General features: G+C 43.1%; 1 protein-coding gene across 2 annotated transcripts in view; it reads right to left on the minus strand.

Annotated features, from left to right (window-relative positions):
• The window catches only part of GRM8 (glutamate metabotropic receptor 8), a 764,868-nt gene that overhangs the window by 733,810 nt on the left and 12,476 nt on the right, over window positions 1-18,582 (minus strand). The window lies entirely within an intron of this gene.

Raw genomic sequence — 18,582 nt, forward strand, 5'->3', positions numbered from 1 at the left:
AGATTTTTTATATATTGGGTTAAATAAAACATATAGAATAGAAATTTTAAATTTTCTACATGTGTGTGGCTCACATATATCTATTGGATAATGTTGAGTTAGATCATTTCAGGCTCTTTCTAACTCAATTCCACTGAGCCTTTTCCAATTAGACATAAGGTGCATCTTCTAATTTTATACTTTATGTCTCGATTTCTCTCTTTTTCAATCCTCTTGTCTTTCTATGCTGCATCCTGGGTAATTTCTCATATTTATCTTCCAAATCACTGATTCTTTCTTCACTGGGTCTAATCTGTTAATCCATCCATTTCATTAGTATGTTTGTTTTGTTCTGACATTTTGAATACTGTTTTATTTGTTGTGTTTTTACACAAGATTTCACCTAGATTAGAAAAAGTTGGGAATGGTTAGGCAGTTCTACTAATGCTGTCCACATGTGTACTCTAGGACCTAGCCATTCCACTCCTAGATATAAACCAACAGGAATGGATAAATAATAGCCAAAAACTAGAAATTACCCAATGCCCATCAGCAATAGAATAAAGTGTGGTATATGTACCCAATGGAATACTATATTAAATAACAACAAGTGAACTACAAATAATAGAAAAATATAAATGAATTTCATGTTTTTTATTATTTTCATATGTTGAGAGATAAAGGTCATATGAAAAGTAGTATATACTATATAAATCTATTTATAATTTTTTTTAAAAAAACAGGCAACGCTAAATATGGTATTAGAATTCAGGATATTTGTGATCACCTAGAGGGGTGGGATAGGGAGGGTGGGAGAAAGATGCAAGAGGGAGGGGATATGGGGATATATGTGTACGTATAGCTGATTCACTTTGTTATAAAGCAGGAACTAACACAACATTGTAAAGCAATTATATTCCAATAAGGATAAAAAAAAAAAAAAAGAATTCCAGATAGTGTTGCCCTTGGAGTTGGGAGATTACCTAGAGGAGCACACGAAGGGGATTCTAAGATGCTGATAACGTTCTGTTTCTTAAGCTGAATACTGGTTATGTGGTACATTTCATTTGTGAAAATTCATAAGGTTTTACACTTATGATTTTTATACTTTTCTATGTGTATTCCTTTAAGAATATTGTAAACTCAAACCTTTTATCAGATTATCAAAACAAAATACTTGGTGGTTAAAATCATTTTTGGGGGCTTCCCTGGTGGCGCAGTGGTTGAGAATCTGCCTGCCAATGCAAGGGACACGGGTTTGAGCCCTGGTCTGGGAAGATCTCACATGCCACGGAGCAAATAGGCCCATGAGCCACAATTACCGAGCCTACGCGTCTGGAGCCTGTGCTCCACAATAAGAGAGGCCGCGATAGTGAGAGACCCGCGCACCGCGATGAAGAGTGGCCCCCACTTGCCACAGCTAGAGAAAGCCCTCGCACAGAAACGAAGACCCAACACAGCCATAAATAAATAAATAATTTTTTTAAATCTTTTTTTTCAATTTCAAATATAATAATCTTTATTTCCAGACTTTCACTTTGATTCTTTTTCAAATTTTGTCTAGTCATTTTTAATAGCTTCCTGTCCCTTGTCCACGCTTTAAAAATTGTCTTTTATGTCTATAAACATTTTAAGGATACTTAGTTTATTTTCTGACTCTGATCATTCTTATGTTGAGGTCCTTGGGGCATCTGATTGTACTGGTTTTGTTTCTACTTAATGGCTTGTGTACGCTGTGTAATTGGTAACTTTTTTATTGTGAACTCAGGGCTGATCACAATCTGTGGGGATTCTAAGAGCTTCAGCTGTGCCTGCATTCCTCCAGAGAAGAACCTCATCTGATTCTGCCAGGCATTCTGAGTCTCTTCCACGCTAGAATCATCTTAATTCACTTGAGGTTTCCTGGACAGCATATGTAGAAAATGTAAATTTAAACCCCAAATCCTCATGAGGTCCAAATTCTCAGGAGAGACTCTTTTTTATTCCTCCCTTCCCAACCCAGGCTGGAACAAACAACTTTTCATAGCAATTTTCATTGCCAGATGGGTTATTCTGGTCCATCTTTTCATTGAGGATGCAGATCTTCAAGACTCCTGGCTTTTGCAGGCTCTTAATGAGTCCTAACTCCCCATCTTAAAGTGCCCAAGACCTTGTCTCCAATCCCATAATGGGCGACACACACTTACGCTCACTCACCCCCTGCTCTACAGCAGTTGAAAACCAAGGCTCCGGGTTTCTATCATCTTCAGGTACCCACAAGGCAGCCCATAGCTCATACTGCTCACTTACTACCGTGATGTCAGCTCTCTCCTCATTTTCAGCCCCTATGGATCTACCTTCAATTTTTATGAGCTTGGCTACACATAGTTGTATGATATCCAGCATTTCTCAGTGTGCATAATTAGGAGAATTTCTCAAAACACTCAGTCTGTCATGATGCCAGAGGCAGAAGTCCATCAGGCCTTCCCTATCTGATGCTTAAAGGCTAGTGAGACATTACGGCTATCACTTTGCCTCTCCAAAGCCCCCGCTCTGTTACCTCCCAGCTTAGCTGTATCTGAATTTTATAGAATTAAAAAGTGTTTGAAGTGAACTGAAATAAGCTGGCATGTCAACCAATCCATTTTCAAAATACGCTACCACTTACCACTTAGTGGACTTGCTAAAAGGTCACCCAACAGAGAGAACCTTGCTACTTCTTTATTCCAAAGGACAAAATAATTCAGAAACCATTCATTTATACAACAAATATTCACCAAGAACCTACTCTTTGCCAGGCACAGTACAAAGTGCTAGACATACAAAAGTGATTGAAACATGAACCGATCCTCAAAGAGTTTAGCAAGAGTGCCTAAAAGTTTTTTTTTTCCTTAAGTGCAAACTGATCAATAAGTAGAGATTGTCTAGAGTATTGTGTTAAGAATCTGAGGACAAATCAAATTTCAGTAGATAAAAGTGATCTGTGAAAAATGTGAACATTACCCTGCCACGTTCCTGCTTCAGCACCTCTACTAGCTTCCCATCATCCCTAGACTAGGATCCAGACTCCTTCATGGTCTCCAAGGCCATTCAAGATGCAGCCCTGCCTGTCTCCTAGTCTTCGTCTCACACCCTCTTCTTCTTACTCTCATCTCTTCATACTGGCTTCCTTCTGTTCTCCAAAGATGCTGAGTTCATTCTCATTTTAGCTTATTTGCACATACTCTTCCTTTCATCTAGAAGACTCTTCTCTCAGATCTTTATATGGATCCCACGTCTCATCATCTGGGTCTCAGCTCAAATTAGAGATGCTTTGAGAGGCCCTCCCCTGACCACCCAGTCGAAAGAAGCCCCACCACTATTTCATTTATCTATCACATCACCCTTTTTCTATCTTCTTCACATTACATATCAGTAACTTACATTATCTAGTTTTTTCTAATGGATTTCCTCATTAAGTCCATATTTTGCTTTCCCTGTATTCTCCAAATGTACTCGGTGTATATAGTGGGTGCTCCATTCACATATGAGAATAAATGAATAAGTGGTTAACGATGTCTGCAAGTATGGAAAATGAGAGCGGATTTCACTTGTGCCCCTTAATTGCGTATCAGGAAATAAGACAAGTAGCAAAAAAAAATCCCCATTAAGTGCAATAAATGCCATAAGGCTCAGTAGTGGCCAAAGGGGGAGTAATAAACTCTGGTGGCAGCAACTGTGGGAGACAGGCAGAGAGACTGTCCCAGAAAAGGCAGCTTACAAAAGACCCTAAAGAATGAGTAGGCAGGGGCCTCCCTGGTGGCGCAGTGGTTAAGAGTCCGCCTGCCGATGCAGGGGATACGGGTTCGTGCCCCGGTCTGGGAGGATCCCATATGCCGCGGAGCGGCTGGGCCCGTGAGCCATGGCCGCTGGGCCTGCGCATCCGGAGCCTGTGCTCCGCAACGGGAGAGGCCACAACAGTGAGAGGCCCACATACTGCAAAAAGAAAAAAAAAAAAAAAAAAAAAAAGAATGAGTAGGCAGCTACTGGCTGCACGTGGTGGAGAAAAGCATCCAGACAGAAAAGGAGCAAATGGCAAGCAGGTAAGAGACTCCTGCTTCCTTTATGCTGTCACCCTAAATGCAGGGAATGCAGAACCTCCAAAAGACTTCAAGTTTTGGCTCCCTGTCCAGAGGTAGCCCAGGTATCCAAACATCAAAGTCCTGTCGTAGACTTTGCTGCCAATTAATTGTGTGATTTTTAAGCAAGTTGTTTCCCCCTTTGGTCCTCTAGTTGCAGCACCTCTAGAACCAGCTCTAAAAGTCTGTTATTTTCTCCTATGTGTGCTCCAGCACACGTTCTAAAATTGCCAATACAGAAATTATAAATTCATTTTGATGGTCGTTTTTGTTGGTTTGTTTTTTAATGATTAAGAGAGGGTCTACAGGGCTTCCCTGGTGGCGCAGTGGTTGAGAATCTGCCTGCCAATGCAGGGGACGCAGGTTCGAGCCCGGGTCTGGGAAGATCCCACATGCCGCGGAGCAACTAGCCCCGTGAGCCACAATTACTGAGCCTGCGCGTCTGGAGCCTGTGCTCCGCAACGAGAGGCCGCGATAGTGAGAGGCCCGCGCACCGCGATGAGGAGTGGCCCCCACTTGCCGCAACTAGAGAAAGCCCTCACACAAAAACGAAGAGCCAACACAGCCATAAATAAATAAATAAATAAATTTTTTAAAGGCAAAATTCCTTTAAAAAAAAAAGTGATAAAAAAAGGGAGGGTCTACAGAATATCTGTGTGCCACTCTATTGCTTGACTATGGCTCAGTGCATAAATCAATTATGAAACGCTGTTCTGGATTTTGGTAAATTTCAAGCCTTATGCATACCGTCTGGCCAGTCAGCCCAGCCAGGATAAGGACAGGGCAGTTCTGTGATTGCCACACCACTGAGCTTCTCAATGTGGGCTCCGCAGACCACCCATTCCATATCACCTAAAGTCCTTGCTAAAAATAAAGGTTTCTGGGTCCAATTATCCACCACTCCTCCAGACCCTACCGAATTAGAATCTCTCATGAGAGGGGCCCAGAAATCTGCACTGTTAGTAAGAACGTCAAGGTAATTCTTTCTTACACACCCTCAAGTAGAGAGCCTCCACCTCTTAGCTTCACTCTGTTCTCCGGCAAAAAGAAAACAATAAACAAAATGCTAACAACAATGGCGGCTAGCATTTACTGAGCGCGTATTCTGTGCCACGATCTGTAGCAGGCTTCTCTGGCTGACTTCTTTTCTTGCCCCAACAATGTTAAATAACTCATTCAAGTTCATAACACAGTCAGTGGGGGAAGTCAGGATTTGAGTGCATGTTTCTCTGACCCCAGAGTCTATGTTCCCAGCTGCTAACTAGACCACAGCAGCATACAGTGCTTAAGGGCTGCAGTCTCAGCATCTGCCTCAGTGAGTTCAAATCCCAGCTGCACCATTTACTAGCTGTGTGCCATGCACAAGTTCTATAGCCTCAGTTTCCCCATTTGTAAGGTGGGACTAATAAGCATTCCTGCCTCCTAACGTGGTTGGTTGTGAAGAATAATTGAGGTGATTCACGTAATGTTTAGAAGGGAACCCAGCACATCACAAGCACTCAGTAAGCGCTAGCCATTACGATCCAGCCTCCCCTTTCTCCCGCCTTCAGGCTCCTTGGTGGCTGTCACTGGTCCCTAAGGAGGTCTCTGGCAAGCATGAGAAGACAGATCTGAAGAAAATCTATCCCCTCTGCTGGAAAACAACCCATAGCACATGCTCTACCAACAGTGGGTCAGTAATGTGGTCTTTGGAGATAAAGGACTGCGCATTATGTGAACTTAAATGTTCAAAGGGCATCAACTCCTTTCTACACAGAACACTTTCAGCCCTGCTGTTGCTTTTTCTTTCATGCTTCCTAATGGTTCTGTCTGTCATTATGAACCTTTCAGTTCTGCTTCAACAAAGCACAAAGGGATTCCATCCTTTAATCCTCAAAATACTTTGTCTTTATAGTTCGGCAGGTAAGAGAAGGTTGCAGCAGTAACTCCTGAAACCCGGCTCTCATTATGTCAAGAATGGCAACGTGTTGCTGCATCAAAGCATGCGTGACAACAAATGCTTTCAGGCGGTGAGAACTGCTCTCTATAACCTGCCTTCCAAGTGCCCTCTTGACACGGAAGAACTTTTCTGACTACCATCAATCATCATTAGTAGCAAATGATGCTACCTGTCCGGGTGACATCTCAGCCAAGGAAGGAAGCCTCATCCTTAGAATGTCAGCTACTGCAAGACTGAAAGTACAGTGAAGTACAGTGAAGGCTTTTCTTCTTCTGTGGCAAAAATTATTCCGTAAGTCATGTTTTTACTAAATCTCCTAAGGAGGTACTTAAAATTATTCATTTTTCTTTCTAAATGAAACTATTTTTACAGTCACGCATAGAATTTTAAATAAGCCACTATTTATGACCACAGATATTTCAAGAGCCCAGAGAAAGAAGAGTCAGCAGAAAAAGTAGCATTGCCACACTATCCTCATGCAGATCCAGTGATGTGCCTGTGAGCTTCCACGTCCATCCCCAAAGCTCCACCCAGAGGAGATGACGCATGTGAGGTCACAAGGCACAGGCCCCTCAGACCACGGATGTGCTGACCACGCAGCAAACTGTCTCCTCCTCTGGAAAAGCCAATCCGCTAAGCAACACCCAAACATTGCAGGACCCACACAAACAGGCAGCTCACTCCTGGACAGGATGCCTTTTGCTGTACCAAGCTGAGACCTTCCTCCCTCTGAAGGGGACTGCAGCTTTCTCAGATGCAGAATGCTTTAAACAGATGGGGAAAAGCCACTGGTCCCATAAGAATCTGGTATTTTTATCAGTAAATTAATCAAGCTTGAAAACTTCTCAGAAACATCCAACTCCAGACAGTAAATGCTTGGCTCAAGCTTTCTTCCATAACCTGCTGTGAAGCCAGTTGATTTGACCTGAGATCCAACTCTACAGTGATGATGTTTTCTAGCCTGGGAGGGTGTCCAGTATGAGCTAAAGTTTGAGCGGTAAAAGCTTTGTAATCAAAAGATCTGCATGGGGCTTCCCTGGTGGTGCAGTGGTTGAGAGTCCACCTGCCGATGCAGAGGATGCGGATTCGTGTCCCAGTCCGGGAAGATCCCACATGCCGCTGAGCGGCTGGGCCCGTGAGCCATGGCCGCTGAGCCTGCGCATCTGGAGCCTATGCTCCGCAATGGGAGAGGCCACAACAGTGAGAGGTTTGTGTACCGCAAAAAAAAAAAAAAAAAAAAAAAAAAATCTGCATGAAAGAAGGGACCTCCTCAGAAGTTTATTTTGATGGACAGTGACCTATAATTTTCTGAAACACCAAACAAGTTTCAGGGACCAACACTGAATCTATGCAACTATTTCAACAAGAGCAGCTGAGCAAAATATGATGCATGTCATATAGCAACAAAATGTTCTCATTAGAAACCTCCATCCTAGAGAAGGAAACTGTCTGAATTAGAAGTTTTTTCTGCACAAACCAGTTACAAAGTTCAGAAGTGTTTCTTGTGCTTTAATACTCAGTTTTTAACTTTGTAAACCACATCCAAGAGACTTGGCACTTCTGCATTACTATGTTTAATTTTTTTTTCTATTTTGGTTAAAAGGACCGTAGGAAAAAAATTTTCTGGCATTCTTGTTCACTTGGTTACATTTGTATAAAGTTCTGATTGCCAGTTGCTCAGATAACAAGTGACAAGGCAGAATTCCTTAAAGCATTCAAGTTCCTTAAATCTAAGGCTAACTCTTGAATACATTATTGAATTCTTTAATATCCTGATGGCTAGCAGATTGACAGCTACACATTTGGTGTGGCTTTTTGTTTTTTGCTTTGGGAGGGGTTTTTGGACCTTATTTTTCATTGCAGATTCACTTGGCAATGGACAGTAAATTTTGTAAACTTGCATCAAGTTTATGAATAAAGAACCATTTTAAATGTTTTTTAATTGTTTAAATTAGAATTAGAATTCTAAGGAGGAACTTCACTATTCTGAGAGCCCCAGGCCCAACACGGCTGAGGCTTCACCCTGTCCTCCACCTTCACCCGCTCCAACTGCTCCTGGAGCTATCCAGTTTCTGCACGTGAAACATACGAAAATACAGAAATATCTGCCTCTGCCCCTGACCAGGGCACAAACTGCAATAATGAGTCAAAGAATTATTGCAACATATTAGGAATAATGCAATCATATTACAAAAAGGGCTCTTATGAGATGGATGGAATTAACATCAAGAAAAAGGTTTACAGAATTGAAGGAACTGAAGTCCAGATGCTGAACACATTTATCCAAATGTCTAACTAGAATAGATTCCCACTGCAACCACTTAGACAAGGAGCAAAGACCCTTGGTACCTCCTAGAATCTTCTGTCTAGACTAAGTCCCTGATGTGGACCTTCTTGCCGTCCGCTCGGTCACCAAGCCATGCAGCCATTCTGCCCCAGCCCTAGGCCTATGTGGGTCTAATTCTAGTCCTCAGCCCCCAAGGGAAAGAAGCCTCTGGGCTTCAGGCCACGTGACAATAACCTCGCGGTTGCCTTCTCTGTTCTTGTTGGAGGTCTCTGTGGGCCATAGGCCAGGAGACCCAGGTCTTACTAGACCCAGCGTTCTCAATCAACTCACCTGAGTCAATCAGACCTTAAGCGTTCATCTGTGCCAATCCTTTTTTTAAATTTTTTTTGCATGGAAGGCAGACAGATTGAATGACTTGCTCAAGGCCATAGCAAATTAGCCAGGCCTTCTGTTACCCAAGCCAATGGATTTACTTGGTGCCACTGATGAAGCCTGGGGCTATAGACCCTGTTGAGCCCTGCTCATGTTCCCAGGGATCCCTATTCTAGTTGCTGACAATGCCACTCCTAACCTCACACCTATAACCTTCTCCAGAGAACTGGCCTTGGGTGATAGAGCCACCTTGACCAAAGGTGCCTGGGAATTATCCCTAACTTAGGGCTAGGCTGTCCCTGGCTAAGGACTGATTGGTACAAGGATACAAAATCCCCACTTCCTTGCCTCGAGACAGAACAGACTCTAATTCAGTGGATGCTACAGAGCACCCCATGGGATCAGGCTGACACTGGGCTTCACCTGAAACCACATTCTTTCTCCTGAGGCTGCTCTTTAATAAATCACTTGCATAAGACTCCCCATCTACATCTAGGGAACTTGATGCTGTGCTTCTCCATGAGTGTTCCAAGCTGGCATCCTGGTTCAGACCCCACAATGGTCCAAAGGCCTCCATGGACTGTCTTTATCCAGAGCCCATCAACATGAAATCCAGTGCTCAGATAGCCAGGAAGAGCCCCCTTGTCCCTTTCAGCTTAGAAGTCCACCCTTCCCCAGGGAAAAGCACCAAGCCCCTCCTTCCTGCCATCTTAGATCTCGCCTGACTTGTAAACAGAAGCTGAAAGACATATTCTGAAGTCAGTAAACAATCAAGCTGAAGTTATCAGCAGCAGAACATTGCCTAAAATACAATCAATGAGTCATTCTTCTGGTTCTCTTTAGGGAGGAGAGAAGTTTCCCCCAAGGTCCCTTAACTTGCTTCCTGCAGTGTGAAATCTTTTAAACAGAGAATGGGAGTCTCATCACAGCATTAACAAGCTACCCATTGCCCCTGAAATAACCCTACTCCACTTCCTTAGAGGAATCACTGTGCTTGCTCCGTGTTCTAACTGATGCTCTCATCCGGATGCAGTATTTGGGATGGGAAGACATCATTTCTGGGGCTTCTGACTTAACTATGACTTGTTTAGAAAAAACAGCATCCTCCCTGAGTTTGGACGTGTTTCTTTCCTGGCAAAGGTCAGATTATTGACAAAATATCTGGAGAATTTACAACCTTCTTTGTAACAGTAATAGCTGTTCTTTTACAGCACCTAGTATGTGCCAGGCACCAGAAATATGCCACTTCTAATCCTCATAACAGGTAGGGAAAATGAGGCTCAGGGAAGCTAAATAATACGTCAACGTTATGTAACAATTACATGGTAGAAACAGGATTTGAACCCAGGTTCAGCTAACCACAGAACATGTGATTGGGCCCCCTCACCAAACTGTGCTTGCCATGGCTCCAATATTTGAGGCTGGTTCTACCCTGCAGTAATGCCTGTTCCAAGCTAAGCTCCCTATAGAATTACTGGATGTTCTTGAAACTGTACCACATTCTCTGATCTCGAGAAAGTAAAGCAATATAAAGGGTGACTGGTGTGGATAAAGATGAGGATCAAAGGGGGCTCTGACGGGAAGATGCAATAAATATACTCTTCCCTCTTCCTCCCATAGGTATAACTAAAAACGGGGACATTATATCTAAAACAAACACAAGAAGACTCCAAAAGGTAAAGAGAAGTCAAGAAAGTTAAGGACCTCAAGACCCAAGGAATGACATGGTGGTGAGTTCCTAGATGTTCTTTTTTCTTCATATATTCCAGACTAGATACTGGAGAAGCCAGCAACCTAGAAATGCCAGCAGGTATAGACAAAAATAAAGAACTCCTATCTCTAAACCAAGAGCCAAGAAAGAGGCAGCCTAGTCCCTTTCAGATAGAAAACTTTTAGATAATAATCACTCTACTCCAGCTAAATACTACAGGAAAAACCTGCAGTCTCACCACCACCGCACCAGCAAAGGCCTAGAAAGGAGCATAGACTCTACCGACGTGTCCCAAGACCCCCTCCAGGAGGATGTCAGAGACGCCTGAGTGAGGAGAGTGGACTTTCATCTCCTCCAGGTGCAATCCCAGCTGAGGAGCTGTCAGAGGAAACTAGTGGAGATTCAGGACTTTACCACCCACACTTAGCAGTAACCATCCCCAGGAGTGTCAGTGAAGCTCATGTAGGGAGCAGTGTCCCAGCACCCCTCCTTCTCGCAGCCAGAGTGCTGTAGCTTCAATGAGCAATTACTTTCTTGAAACAAATGAAAAATTGGAACGATCTGACAAAGAAGTAGGAATTCTCAGCAAAGGGAAGATAGAAAGAAGAACCAAATGGAAATTTTGGAACTAAAATATACCATAACTGAAAGTAAAAAAAAAAAAAAAAAAAAAAAAGCTCTCACTAGATGGGCTCAACAGCAAAATGGAGCAGATAGAGGAAAGAATCCATAAATTTGAGGATAGAAAAATAGAAATTACCCAATCTAAAAAACAGAAAGTAGACTGAAAAAAATGAGCAGAGCCTCAGAGACCTGTGGGATTATAATGAAAGATCTAAAATATAGGTCTCCTGGCTCCCAGGAGAGGGAAAAGAGGGTGGGCCCAAAAAAGGATTTGAAGAAATAACGGCTGAAAACTTCCCAAACTCGGCAAAAGACAAATTCAAGAATTTCAGTAAACACCAAACAGGGCAAACCAAAGAAATTCATATCAAGACACATCATGGTCACACTTCTGAAAACTAAAAACAAAGACAAAAAAAAGTTGCGAGAGAGAAATGATGCATTAACTATAAGGGAAAAGCAATTTGAATAATACAGGACTTGTAATAAGAAATCAAAGAGGCCAGGAGGAAGTGGCTCAACATTTTTCAAGCGCTAAAAGATAAAACTGTCAACCCAGGACTCTATATCCAGAGAAAATATTCTTCAGAGATGACACTCTCAGAAGAAGGAAAACTAAGACAATCTGTTGCCAGCAGACCTACCCTGAAAGAATGGCTAAAGGAAGCTCTCTAAACAGAAAGGAAAAGATAAAAGAAGGAGTCTTGGGACACTGGGAAGGAAGAAAGAACAGACAGAGCAAAAACATGGGTAAAATACAACAGACTTGACTGCTCTTTTGTTTTCTAAATTTAGTTTATGATTAAAGCAAAAATCATAGCACTGTCTATTGTGGTTTTCAAGGTATGCAGAGGAAATATCTAAAACAATCATAAAAGGAGGAGGGGAAAGGGAGGTAAGTTTCTACATTTCAGTGGAACTGGTAAAATATCAGCCCTAGGAGACTGTGATAAATCATATATTATATAAATGTAATACACAGAACAACCAATTTAAAAAGCTACATAAAGAGATATACTCTAAACCAATGCAGGGGACATGGGTTCAAGCCCTGCTCCAGGAAGATCCCACATGCCTTGGAGCAACTAAGCCCGTGGGCCACAACTACTGAGCCTGGGCTCTAGAGTCTGTGAGCCACAGCTACTGAGCCCATGTACCACAACTACTGAAGGCTGTGAGCCCAGAGCCTGTGCTCCACAACAAGAGAAGCCACTTCAGTAAGAAGCCCATGCACCGCAACAAAGAGTAGCCCCCACTCGCTGCAACTAGAGAAAGCCCACATGCAGCAACAAAGACCCAACACAGCTGAAAATAAAAATAAATAAATTAATTTTTTAAAAACCACACAACCGACAAATCAAAATGGAATTCTATAAAATGTTCAAGCAGCCCACAGGGAAGCAAGAAGAGGGCAAAGGAGAGACTGAGGAGGAGGGAGCAGGGGTGGGTGGAGGCACCTCCACCTCCTATGCCAGGGTTACTCCCGAGCTAACTAGACCCTTTTCATGGGGGAGAGCAGTCTCCCTGCTGCTAAGGGATGTACCTTTGGGGCAGGGCCAAGGGGAGGAACCCTCCAGGCAATTCCACAGAGCTTTGCCTCAGGAATTACAGTGGGTTGGGGATGTTCGTACTGACAATCATGGAAGGCCCTTGTCAAAGCCATCAGGCTGACCTGCCAGCACACCCAAGGGGGCTCCTTGCCCGGTGTTGGGTCTCCGCTAACGTTCAGCACAGTGGAGGCCCCCTGCAGGGAGAGTATGGTATATTTACATGCCCATTACAAAAGCCAAAAGCCCCACTCTGCAACCTATACTGCTGGAAAAAATTAATTCAGGTGGCTTTGATGAAGGTTGGATGCAGCTTGGACAGAGGAAAGAAACAAGTATGTGATCATGTGGAGCCCCGCCCCAGATGCTTAAAGAAATGAGCTGAGTTCAGAATCAGGCAGCCTTGGTAAACTCTCCCTACCAGATATAAAGACCTACTTTCACAGGCATCTTCAGTCTTAGAAATACTAAAAAGAAAATGAATCCTGAGTTCCAGTGTAGTTCAACCTCCCTTTAACTGTACTAGAGGCAGGACTCCTGAATCCTTCCAGGCAGGTGGGGAGCCCCCAGTGTTACGGTAAACCATTTCATAGGACCTGCCGGCCCTGTGTCTCTTAGAAGAATGCTTCTGAAAACCTTCCATTACAGTTGTTTATGATTTTTAAGCTTTATAAAAAAAAATGTACAAATATCCTGGGGATGATATTTGTACATTTCATGTCATTGATTATTCCAAATGTAATTTTAATCAGTTCAACATAAAAGTATCTTAATATTCTCAATAATGGCACCGGTAATTTTAAATATTAAAATCCACATTAGGAAAAAAAGGGGCTCTGATTCATTCTCTCCTTCCAAATAAGCACAAGCAGCTTGGCACACACCTCCAATCTTCCTTTCTCCTCTCCCCTCCTCTTTCCTTCTTTCTGTCTTTTCTCTTTCCTCTTGCCCTTCTCCCTTAGGAGGTAGGTAACAAAGAGCAGGGTTGCAGGGGCAGAGTCGAAGTTGACCCCCAAAAAATCTAATTATTCCTTCTCCTTCCACAAACTCAGAAACCTAAGGCTTTTTATAAAAGTAGTAGTTCTATTTCCCCCCCCCAAATCTCTGCTCTTTATGTTTGCCTTGTCTTTAGCGAACTCTAATAGATTTTTCTATTGAGTTCTGGTCTGTATCCCAGTTTCCTAAAAGGTGTATTTGCAGACAACACCAGGTAGATTCCCTTGAGTATCTGGATACAATCTTCCTTTCACCGAAAGGCAAACAGCTCAAGGAAGGCTCTCCTGCACCTACATCCTCCTTTGACTTCCCAAGAGCAGGCCTGGCAACTTGGAAAATTCTGGAAGGTTGCTGAAAATTCAGAAACAGGGTTTCACGGCTTTTTAAATACTGTTAAATTTGAAATCAATGCCTCAAGTTAATTTGGCTCTTTCCGCCTTGAGCTGATTAGTGAACACTAAATTTCATGCTAATGCTCCCAAGCCATTTGCCTGCAATGCGGGAGTCACTTTCCAAATTCCGCTGATTGCAGTAAAAGTATATATGGTCACATCATCTCTTGACCGTGGTTCTATGGTATTTCTCTCTGGCTTGCACTCCTCATACCGGTGGGCTGGTGTTTACTGTATTAGACCATCATGCTCCAACTTCCCACTGGCACATGAAGCTAATGGTTTTCTGAAGTAGTCCTGGAATCCATTACCATGGAAACAAAAGGTACAAAGAGCTATTTTTATCTCATAGGAAAACCTACAGGAACTCTAAAAAGATCAAAAGTGTTTTCAAAGCAAAGGTATGTAGGGCCAAATCCATTCTAGCTTGGGTTAAAAAAGCCTTGGGGTGAAATAACAAGACAGGTTAACAGAGGAAAAATGAGGGCGGTAGGATGACAGCAAACACACAGCAGCTGGGAGGCTCTGCAGCTGGACAACCGGTGGACACGTGGGGCTGCTCACTAAGTCTACCCCCCAAAAGTGGCTTTAAAAACCCAGCTCTTGGGCTTCCCTGGTGGCACAGTGGTTAAGAGTCCGCCTGCCGATGCAGGGGACACGGGTTCGTGCCCCGGTCCGGGAGGATCCCACATGCAGCAGAGCGGCTGGGCCCATGAGCCATAGCCGCTGAGCCTGCGCGTCCGGAGCCTGTGCTCCGCAACGGGAGAGGCCACAACAGTGAGAGGCCCACGTACCGCAAAAAAAAAAAAAAACCAACTCTCTTCCTCTGCCAAGGTACACGAAATAGGATTAGAACTCGGGTCTCTCCTCACGTATGTGAAAATGAATCGTCTGCTTTTCTGACATTGATAATATCATACAAACTTTGGTTCCAACATCTCCACCCGACCATTCTAGACTAGACTCAGTGGAAATGAGGACTAAAGGAAGGAACCTTGACACAAATATATTCATTGATTCATCTCTCTATTTGATCTAGAAACTGATCCCGCGTGTTGAGGAAACGCTGTCATGCGTCATATTTTAGTTTGGGAAAGGAGTAGGTACAAACCACATGTATTTGTTTTAGTGTCTCTGTGTTTTCCTGAGGTCCAAGTAGTTTCACCACATCCTGCCATTAACTTCAAAGAATAATTTTGGATGTGTTAGCCCTTCCATGGAAAACTTCCTGATACATAAACTGCTCTGGCCATCTGTAATAATACACATTCTTCCCATCCAGCCTCCTCCTCGAAAAACATCTGGTGCAGTAGGAAGCTCCCATCCACAGTGCTAAAGAAGAACACGTTTCCTAACATTTCCCAGGAGCAGGAAAGGCACACGGGGTCATGGCAGTCAGACTCCATTCTTATATCCAGGCCACTGCCCACTGAGGATGTGCTGGGCCAGGCCACCTGCCATTCTGGCCACTTCCACTCTGAGAGCATGAGACTTAGAGAGTTGAAGTCCGCCATGTTAACTTCCCTGCTCAAAGGCAATCTTTTAGAATGGCAAGGAAAAACGAATTTCACTTAGAGTAGGGTTAAACTAACAGCAGGAGTATATTCAGGGGAAGGAAGGAAACCGTAACAGAAAGGATTTGAAATCATACTGTATGAAAGACTGTGCAAAGCAGTGGTTGAAACCATGAGTTTCTGCATCTGTCAGACCAAGGTTTGACTATGGCTTGGCCACTTACTTTCTAAGTTATCTAAGGAAGCTTACGTAAGCCTCATTTCCCCATCTGAAAACCATACTTATCTGATGGAATTGTACCGGGGATCAAATAAGATCAGGCATGCTAAGTGTTTAGCACAGTGCCTGGCACATAAGAAGCTCTCAATAAATATTAGCTCTTATGCTGTTACTGTCAGGAGCAGATTAAACAGTAGAAAGTTTTAGCCTGGAGAACTCTAGACTCAGGACAACCAGGACCTTCAAACATCTGAAGAACTGTCCCATTAAAAAAAGAGATGCATCAGAAGACAGGAGCAGGGCCAATTGGTAGAAGTGATTGACCATGACCTCTGTTCCTACCTTGAGCATCAGGATTCCCTCACTATCCAAATGACTAGGTGGGCTTCCGCATCCCTACGGAATTAAAGCCATTCCTAAAACTGCTCAAGGGGGAAGAAGATTTCAGGTCAGAATAGAGAAGAAAAAAGAATGCCATTACAAAACGGAGTGGGCCAGTTTGTGACATTATTAGCATCAAGTGTTTAAATGCATCAAGTCAGGATGCATTCTTTTCGTACCCCTCTGTGCCAAGGACCATGCCAGGTACTCTCAGAGACATAAAGATGAGTAAGACATGTTTCCTGCCCTCAAGAGCATTATAGTGTAGAGGGGGGTTGAGTGGAGATGTATGTTTAACACAATTAAGTGGTACAAAAGGCAGCACTGAATCACTAAGTATTAAGGAGCTTAATAGATGAGATTCTGCTTTGGATGAAAGGCTTTAATAGAAGATCTCAAAAATGCCTTCCATCCCTGAGGTTCCACAAAGCCAAGTATTAGGGGAACTAGGGAAAACAACTGTAAAATAATAAATAAATTATTCTGTGCCAAGCTTCCTAAAACATTTTTTAAATGTTTATTAGTGGATACGATATCTTAAAATGGTGTTAAGTCTTCTATTGAATTTAACTGAGTTATATAAAACAAAGTACAATGCAAAACTGTGTACTTTTCCTTCAGAAGATCAATTTTCTAACTGGGCATAGCTTTTTTTTTTTTTTTTTGGCAGTACACGGGCCTCTCACTGTTGTGGCCTCTCCCGTTGTGGAGCACAGGCTCCGGACGCGCAGGCCCAGCGGCCATGGCTCACGGGCCCGACCGCTCTGCGGCATGTGGGATCCTCCCAGACCGGGGCACGAACCTGCGTCCCCTGCATCGGCAGGCGGACTCTCAACCACTGCGCCACCAGGTAAGCCCTGGGCATAGCTTTTTAAGGGTAATTCTCATCATGTAGACGTGATCAGCATTATTTATAGGTTTTACATTTCTTTCACTTCAAATCCTAAACTTGTACCACTTTACTAGAATGAAATATTGATGCTATTAAACACCATGAAATGTTTTAACTAAGATGTTAAAATATTTATTCATCAACCTTGGACTACTATAGTATTTTAGATCACTGATTTAACAACTAAATTTCTTCTTATCACATTCTATGTCTAACACTGATCAGGAGAGGCTGAAATTTAACTGTAATTACAGTCCAAAAAGACAGGTTTTCATTTTAGTTCAGAGAAACACTTAAGGGTAAATACAAGTTTGAAGCTTAAAATCCTGATTCTCCCAGCATGTGCTTAAACTCACCCTGCTTCACATGCAGACCCTCGGCCCAGCACTGCTCTCAGGACCGTATTGGCTCAGATCAGCATGGAGGTGACAGGTGGGGTATTCAGTTAAGGAGTGGTACTGGGTTATCTTATTTTTGTTAGAGAAGGAAACTGGGGGAAAAATATTCTCCACTTAATCTATTTTACTTTCAGCAAGGCGTTACCTGTAGATATTAAGTTACACACACGCAAAACTCACTAGGTACTTTAGCTGTATGCATATAAATGAAAAGAAGTAATCCAAACTAAAAAATGGAATTTCCGGTATCTTTTCTCCTCAGGCAGAGGGGAAAAAAAAAATCCAAGGATTTAAAATTCCATCCCAGTGGTTTGAAAGACAACAAAACATCTCCCATCGAGCTCCCATTTAAATCGGTGGGGTAACGAGAGTAGAAATTACAAGTTAAAGTACCGCAGCATGAAGAAGAAAAATAAGCAGTTATGCCATTTTCAATACAGAACCTATTTCCAAGTCACTCAAAATGCTTTACACTGGGCTTCCCTGGTGGCGCAGTGGTTGGGAGTCCGCCTGCCGATGCAGGGGACTAGGGTTCGTGCCCCGATCCCGGAAGATCCCACATGCCGCGGAGCGGCTGGGCCCGCGAGCCATGGCCGCTGAGCCTGCGCGTCCGGAGCCTGTGCTCCGCAACGGGAGAGGCCACAGCAGTGAGAGGCCCGCGTACAGCAAAAAAAAAAAAAAAAAAAAAAAAAATGCTTTACACTTAGAATATTGTAAATTCTCCAAATTTTCTTACTTTACTGAGATCTATGACCACTTTGTGAAACGGAGAAAGTGCAGATAATGATTACTCCCAGTTTACTCAAGGGTCAAGAAGACGGCAAGGAGAAGTTGTGACCCTCTCGAGAACAGTGGCTTTCCTTATTGGATTGAGGCAAATAAAATCGATTCACTGATAATGCATTTAATTTCTCTCTCAGCAATTAATTGTGTATCTATGCTTAATGAGAATAGTATAAACAGTCAAGATAGGCATGTGGCAGATGAAAAAAAATTTTTTTGATCTTAAGCTACGTGGATTTCCAAAGTGCAAAAATGGGGGCTGGGGGTAGGAATTCTCCGGGGTCCACTAGCTCCTTGCTTGAATCGCACAGCAATTCACCTCCTGTATCTATTCCTACCCTGAACTAGAGGGCTTAGATTTCTGCCCTCTGGATGCTCAGTACCCACTTGCTTGGATTTTAACTGAGGTCCCGACTTTCGCATTCAGTGGGAGCTGGGAACATAACCCTC

Source organism: Mesoplodon densirostris, chromosome 9 (assembly GCF_025265405.1).
Source record: "Mesoplodon densirostris isolate mMesDen1 chromosome 9, mMesDen1 primary haplotype, whole genome shotgun sequence".
Lineage (NCBI taxonomy): Eukaryota > Metazoa > Chordata > Mammalia > Artiodactyla > Ziphiidae > Mesoplodon > Mesoplodon densirostris.